The sequence below is a fragment of the Porites lutea genome, chromosome 5 (genome assembly GCF_958299795.1).
Source record: "Porites lutea chromosome 5, jaPorLute2.1, whole genome shotgun sequence".
In the NCBI taxonomy this organism is placed as follows: Eukaryota; Metazoa; Cnidaria; class Anthozoa; order Scleractinia; family Poritidae; genus Porites; species Porites lutea.
The window spans coordinates 19,197,085-19,205,246 of record NC_133205.1 but is presented as its reverse complement, the minus strand read 5'-3'; positions in this window follow the sequence as shown (position 1 = coordinate 19,205,246).

Here is an 8,162-nt window from a genome sequence, read left to right as displayed (position 1 = left end):
GCCATCCGGGTTATTTTTGATATTGTGCCACACTTTAAGACACAGGTGGCTTGTGCAAGAGCCTGTTGATAGTGGAGGTCAGGGTATACGATTCGCAGGGCGCTCTTCTGGATAGCTTCAAGCTCGTCAGTGAGAAAGCAAGAAAGGCTAGTAGCCCAGACAACAGAAGAGTATTCTAGGAAAGAGCGAACCAGGGCGCTATAGATGTCCACTGGAGGGACCCCAGCGTGCTTCAAGATCCTGAGAATGTGCAGTCGCTTAGACGCCTTGGAAACGATTTCGTTGGTGTTATCGTTCCACTTTAGGGTGCCACACAGGGTCAGACCAAGTACTTTGTAAGATGACACTGCCTCTAGGGGTAAATTATTGATGGAGAGCATTGGAGAGACAGGAGTGTGCTGGTTTTCGCTTCGTTTTCACCCGTTCTTTTCGAACATCTCGCTCTTCAGCTTTTCCTTTTTGATAATGCTTGATGTCGTGCAATTTCACCCCTGCTTTGATTTCTTTTTTTTGTCCTTTTATTTGCAATTCATTGTCTTATAATTCTGAGCAAGATTTCTTTTTTGCGGGAAGAGTGTTACCTAGTACCACGCGTTTATTTTTACTTGTCCCAGTCCCCGAGATTAAATGAATGAGTGGGAACATTGAACGAATATGGGCTGATTGAATTGAATGAATGTATCTCGTTCGAACTGAATAAAATGCGGTTGAATAAATTGAATAGACATCAGTGATCAAATTAAAAATATATATATTTTTTAAATTGAACGAATACGGAAGGATTGGATTGAATAAGTATCAGTGTTCAGATTGAATGACTTTTAGTAGATTAAATTGAATAAATATCAGTTATTAAATTGAATGATTGGGGATTGAATTGAATGAAAATTGAGGATTAAATTGAATAGAAGTAAGTAAATAGCAAAAAAAAGGTATTAAATTGAATGCATTTATAAATATTGAATATTGCTACATTTAGCTCGGCATACCTTAGGCAAGAGAGAAATGCAGATGTCTCACTATTACAGCGTTTAAGGAAAAACCCATTCCAATGTCAGGAGAAGACAGCGATTTTTTCTTTTCACTTAAAACCATTAGTTTTGTTGTTTAAGGTCTCTTCTTTGGACAAACATTTTAAAGACACACTTTTTAGGTGTTGTTTAAAGCCCCAAAATGTCCGTGTGTGGCATAAATCCAAGTGACATTTGCAGATACAGCTGCTGGCCATGGCCAACAGTTGTTTGAAGGAAGGCTGACTAAAAGAACAAGAATACCCAAATTTGTGCTTGAGGGCTCTATTTTGCCACATACAAGTTATGGAAGACTGAAGGACTTATCAAAGAATTTTGAAGACATTTATTCAAAGGCCTTTTAATTAATTCAAGGACTTATTGAATTCGAGGATAATTGCAAACAATTTTCTCCCATGAAATCTAAGGACTTTATAAGACGGTACAAACCCAGCTGCCAAGTTTTAAAACACTGTACTGCCTATTTCACATCATCCTCTGCAGGTAATTTTTGTTTTTCTTTCACAAATGTCCAGCGCTGGCCACCAGATCCCAATTTTCCTTTTTCATCCTTAGTTCCACACTTCTCAGAGGTGTGGAAGTGTGGAAAAGTCTGACAAAGTCAGGATAATGTCACACTTTTCCCCTAGGCACTAACCCCTTGTCATTCTTTACTTACTTCCACACGTCTCAGAGGTGTGAAAGTGTGGAAAAGTATGACAAAGTCAGGATAATGTCACACTTTTCCCCTAGGCACGAACCCTTTGTCCTTCATTACTTAGTCCTACACGCCTCAGAGGTGTGGAAGTGTGGAAAAGTCTGACAAAGTCAGGATAATGTCACACTTTTCCCCTACTCACTAACCCTTTGTCATTCTTTACTTAGTTCTACACGTCTTAGAGATGTGGAAGTGTGGAAAAGTCTGACAAAGTCAGGATAATATCACACTTTTCCCCTAGGCACTAACCCTTTGTCATTCTTTACTTACTTCTACACGTCTCAGAGGTGTGGAAGTGTGGAAAAGTCTGACAAAGTCAGGATAATGTCACACTTTTCCCCTACGCACGAACCCTTTGTCATTCTTTACTTAGTTCTACAGTACACTTCTAGAGATATGGAAGTGTGGAAAAGTCTGACAAAGTCAGGATAATGTCACACTTTTCCCCTGGTCACGAAACCTCTGTCATCCTTTACTTAGTTCTACATTCTCAGAGGTGTGGAAGTATGAAATAGTCTGACAGAGTCAGGATATTGTCGCACTTTCCCCCCAGTCACGAATCCCTTGACATTCTTTCCTTAGTTACACTCCTAGCGCAGTGGGAGTATTAGTTGGTTTTATTCCTGCAACTTGTTTTGCATCATTTTAAATGCTATTTTTTAAGTTTAGAAAACAATTCTGTGACTAGAAGATATTAGCCTTGTTTCACTTCCATCTGTTTGAATACCCGACCATAAAACAAGCCTACGTTTTTGTCTGTCACGAAATCCCCGTCAGTCCTTTATCTTCATTTATTTATTGATTTATTTATTTTTTAGCGGAAACCTCAACAACGTCATCTCATCTATGGATTTTTATGTTTGAAATTTTTCATCTTAATGTGCCATATATGAGGCGTCTTATTCTGGGTTTTCCTCCTTCATATAGACCTATTCGGCTAACTCAATCTTGTACCAAATTCAAAACCCTTAGGGTATAAAACGTTTTGTTTCAGGAATTTCGTGTGGAGTGGTTATTATGATTACCCAGTGGTCGGAATTATTTTGCATGGAATCATAGACTCAAGTCTACGCAGTGTTGCACGATTTGTTAAGCCGGAATAAAAACATATTTGAGGCTTTAAGTAAGAAACACTCATTAAAATTGTTGTATATCATTGTGTACTGAAAATAGTATTAATAATAATAATAATAATAACAATAATAATAATAATAATAACAATAACCTACACAAAGCCGTGAAATAAGATTTGTATCATTACAGTTCTGTACCCTGCCCATGACCATCCCCTGATCATCTACTCGCAGGATACATTATTTATGATGATGGATGCCATTTGAAGAAATTTGCTCAAAACCCTGCTCGATCGACGGGACGTGACAAGGACTGCAAAGAGATTGTCAGAACTATCGATTCTGGTGGAAAAATTCACATGAAGGGCCACGTTCATCAGTGGTGCAAAGAAAACTGGGAAGCAAACAACGTAGAAGAGCTCAAAGGGGTAATGAGAGGGAAAAGACGTGGTGTGCAATGTTATTAATTTTATTTAGTACTATAATGATCTCAGTTTCATTTAATAGGTCGTCGACCAGAACACTGAAATTTATTTTAATCCTATCACTTACGAAGTTATTTAATCACGGTAATTAATCCTTTCGCGGCATATAAGTGCATTCTAGCAGGAAGGGATATACAAACGTTTTGATGTTGTCATCTGACCTCTTTGTGTTTCACCTACAGATTGACACAGAAGTTTGCCAGCAGACCTTCTCTTGGCTGTCAAAATATGCACAATTGACAAGGAAAATGAACAGAGGACACTTTGTCTTTTTCATAATTTATGTTCAGCATTTACATAATACTAGAGAAGAGGAAAAACTACGAAACAGTGGATATATGGCTTGATCTAACAATGATCCAATTTGAAGCATACTGATAAGGAAGAAAGCTTGGTTGGAGATCGGCTTTCTTAACTTTAAGTTTCTTTCAACAGCTGGCATTGAAACATGAGGACCCGCATACGACTTTTTTTTGTACACCACAGGACGCTGGGGTTGTTAAGGACGCTAGGGTTTGAGTGACAAGCAATAAACTTCCTACTGCGAAAAGCAATTAGTTTCTTTACCGTTTGGTCCAATCATCAGTGGTATTATTCGATAAAGCGTCACTTTTTTTAACAAGATTAAGGCGGCATCTGACGATAGAGTAATTGAGAAGAGATTACAATTTAACATAAGCCAGAGATTTGCGTTCTTAGCTCACGAGTTATCCAGAATAATCGCGCGTGGCCTACGACTCAAGCGTTGTCTTTCTGGTCTTTTCCAGTATTCAGTAAAATGTAGCGTAGTTCCATATTGTATTGAATGTACGTATTGAAGGTCGCAGAACTCAAATAGAATAGGGCGAATGTTGCTAGATAAAAGTGTTGATTCAAAATCTTTATTATGTAAAACCCGCACTCCTTGAACACACAGCATACTACTCATCGTAAAGGAAAGATGGATGCCAAAGCAGATTGCAATCATTGATCTCCGAGGCTTTGTGTGCGCAGATTCAACGAATTTCTTTGGCGTGAGCTTGCTAAACTGCAGTTTCCGCAGTGAATCGCGTGTCACGCACGCGCTGGTGTGTTGTGTTCGTATTTTTATGGCATCTCTCTGATGGAATCTTGTACATTCAACGCACTATAGTTAAAAATTTAACCAAAACAATGGAAATAATAATTGACTTTTTCTTTATATGGAAGTAGTGTGACATTATGATTTGACCTCTGATCGAATACATGTAAATCCGGCATTGCATTCTTGAGATGAACGTAAAGGACGGTGTGTGCGTCTTTCGATTTATGACATTACGAGAAGAAGACGGTCTTCCTATGCCTTCAAAATGTTTCTGAGCCTAACGATATTACGACAAACGTGTAAGTGGTAATATTAATCGGTAGTCTGGTAGGCATTTTGATGTTGAAAACGTTAGATCTTCTAATCCGACTGCATTTGTTTGGTGACTATTATGCATGATCTGCTGCTAATGATGTAAAGCGTGTGCAAACGGGCTACATGAAAAATTTCCGTTATTTAATGACGACGGGTTGCGGAATACTATTGTTAGTAGATGAAGATGTCATAGTAGAGGCAGAAAACACAGAGACCAAGCGATCAAATGGATTCGGTCGAATAGTGAAATCGTCATCCCGCCAAAACGTGTCCAAAGCCCGCCAAAAATTACCAAATATCGCCTCTTCCGCTATTTAACTCTTTATTCATTCAAGAAAAAGCTATGTATTGCAGGATTTTAGAGAATTAGGTATGGGAGTGGAAATCATTGTTAACATGTTTCAAGGGTGACTATTTTTTTAAAAAAAGACAAGGCGTGCGGCGAGTTTTATTGTAATGCCATGGTGTTCTAAACTCCTAAGTGCGATTTTTAAAGCAACAGAAACACTAGGTGGCGCGCCCGTGATTCTGTGAGTTTAGACACCACGGCATTATGAAATCACTAGTGCACGAAGTGGAAATTTAAAGTTTAATATGTTTAAGCTTGAGTGGGCGAGTTTTATTGTAATGCCATGGTGTTCTAAACTCCTAAGTGCGATTTTTAAAGCAACAGAAACACTAGGTGGCGCGCCCGTGATTCTGTGAGTTAGACACCATGGTATTATGAAATCACTTGCGCAATAACTGGAAAATTAAGGGGTTTACAAGCTACAAAAGCTATATGTGTGACTTAGAGTGTTTTTTAATAGGAGATTTTCTTGTAGGAGACCCTCCGCCAGTTATATTTTTCGGCATTTATTAGTAAAAGATTTGTTTTCTCGTTACAAATAAAACACGCGTGGCTAAATTCCCATTTCCGGCACTTTTAGTACGTCCTAGAAATTGGAAAGCACAGTAAGTAACCGTTTATTCGGAAGAAGGCTTTTCTTTTTCTTTTTAATATTTATTTAGAACAATACTGTTGCAATCCGTTCGCGGAGAATCTCTGCTAATGCGTTTACATTTCGAAAACAAAAGTACCTTTTCGGAAACTACCGTTTTGCAAAGTAGACAAAGCACTGCTTCGCTTCATTTGTTGTTTTTTTTTTTCGCAAATTTTAGTGCACAGTTTAACGTCACACGGCGGCAACCGGAAATAATTTTGTTTGCCATACCGTAGCCTCTTCTCGCCGCGCTTTTTTTTATTTATTTTTTTCTTTCACGCGCCCCAACTACAAAACGAACGTCTGGAAGAGGCTAGCCATACCGCGAAAGAAAACCAAATTAAGGTGGCTCAATACAGTTTCCAGCACTTTCCAAGACGTAGATTATGATTTAAGGTGGCTCTGAACCCCACGTACAGAATTTTTTAAACTTTGCCAAAAATTGCATCTTATCCTGCTTATCAAAATTCTATAAGAAGAAAAAAATTTCACCGTGCCATTTTAAGCTGAATTTAAGGGTGTTTTTAGCAGGTCATAGTGTTGCTATGGTAACATATAGTGTAACGAAAATAATACCAACGTGTTCACGAGTGATTAGGCAGTTTTTTGATACCATGAATGTAGCATCAATTGACAAAGAGTGGTTATAATAACCCATCATAATCTTCGTCTTGGAAAGTGCTGGAAACTGTTTTGAGCCACCTTAAATTGTTATTTGTAAGTGTGCATTCATTTCATTCATTTTACCACTGGGTCTTAGTTTTCCGGGTCTTAGTTTTCCGGGTCTTAGTTTTCCGGGTCTCAGGTCTTAATTTCCCGATGTTTCATCTTGAACTACTATTCAGACGCGATGACTCACGTAGAATACGGCTAACAATAACTCTTTAAATATTAATAATGACTGTAAGGAAACTGAAGCATGGAGCGAAACCCGTTTCTGAGCATTTCACCCCTGGGAAAAAAAAAAAAAGGGTCTTAGTTTTCCGGGTCTTAGTTTTCCGGGTCTTAGGTCTTAGGTCTTAGGTCTTAGGTCTTAGTTTTCCGGACACCCTTGTGGTCTCGCGTTCTCCTCGCGCGCGTCCTTTTGCTTTTAATCACCTGGAAACTTTGGTTTTACGTGGTAGTTACAAAGAATCGTTTCGGCGCGGCCCGCACAATGTAAATAAATTTGAGTAAAGTGGCCGAGTGTTCTGAAGTTGCTCTCTTTGAAAATTTTTAAAATAGAATCGAAGATGTATTAACAGTGAGGTTCCGGTTATCGTTTGGGGACAAAAGCATATTTTGATTGTGTTAATTGCTCCTGTCGGATGAAATGTCATATGAATTAGCAAGATGACGTGCGAGTAATAAGTTCCAGGGGTTTCTCATGGTTTCCGACCTTCGGTCCTGCACTATGTTGTCAACACTTCCTTTGTTTTATATTGCGCAATCGGTCAATTCAGATGACCGTCGTACACGTATCCAAGGCTTGCGGGTCATCATGAATGGTTACATTTGCTATTCAAAATAAAAATAGTTCTTAACGAAAAATGTAAAAAAACATACAGAAATAAAACCAAGTTGTCATAAAGCACCCTTCCACACCTCTAGGGGGAGGGTGCAGGGGGTGCGCCCCCCCACCCCCTCTGAGATGACCTGCGGTTTTCTAATACAACTGGTATTCTGCAAAAAAAACTATGTGGTTTATTGGTGTTGAAGTTGAGCAAGAGACGAGTGCACCCCCTCCCAAAAAAACTCCTGGATCTGCCCCTGAAGTGCGACAATAATCCTTAGTTTGTCAGATTATTCCACACTTCCAGACCTCTGAGAAGTGTGGAACTAAGTAAAGAATGACAAAGGGTTCATGACTAGGGGAAAAGTGCGACAATATCCTTACTTTGTCTGACTTTTCCACACTTCCACACCTCTGAGAAGTGTAGAACTAAGTAAAGAATGACAAAGGGTGCACGACTGGGGGAAAAGTGCGACAATATCCTTACTTTGTCAGACTATTCCACACTTCCACACCTGGAACTAAGTAAGAAGTGAAGAAACTCTGGATTTCATGGCCAGGGCTGGACATGGCTCTTTTCTTTTGTTTTTGGGTATGGTATCATATGTATGCTAATGAAGTTGAAACAAAGAAAAAATAAGAATTACCTGAGCTAAAAAATTACCTACAACATATATGGACTACTCACAAGTTTCAAATGCTGCCTGATCCTTCCATCCTTCTCAAAGTTCACTTCAGTTTGGAATCTGAGAGTCTGAATAAACAGGGTTGCAGCCAGCATGAGGCAAACCAAGACACCTACCTCAGCAATTCTTTGTTGTAAATGACTGTGACCAAATAAATAAACAAACAAATAGATAAAAAATAAATTCATGTCGGAGTAGAAGATAAATACCCCACCAAATAATGTGAAATAACAGAGGTGTTTTTAAATGTAGTCACCATAAACACCCTAAAGACCTACTGAAGGAGGAGAAGTTTATAACCACGGCACCAAAAAAGGCATTTCTGTTCCATTGGCAA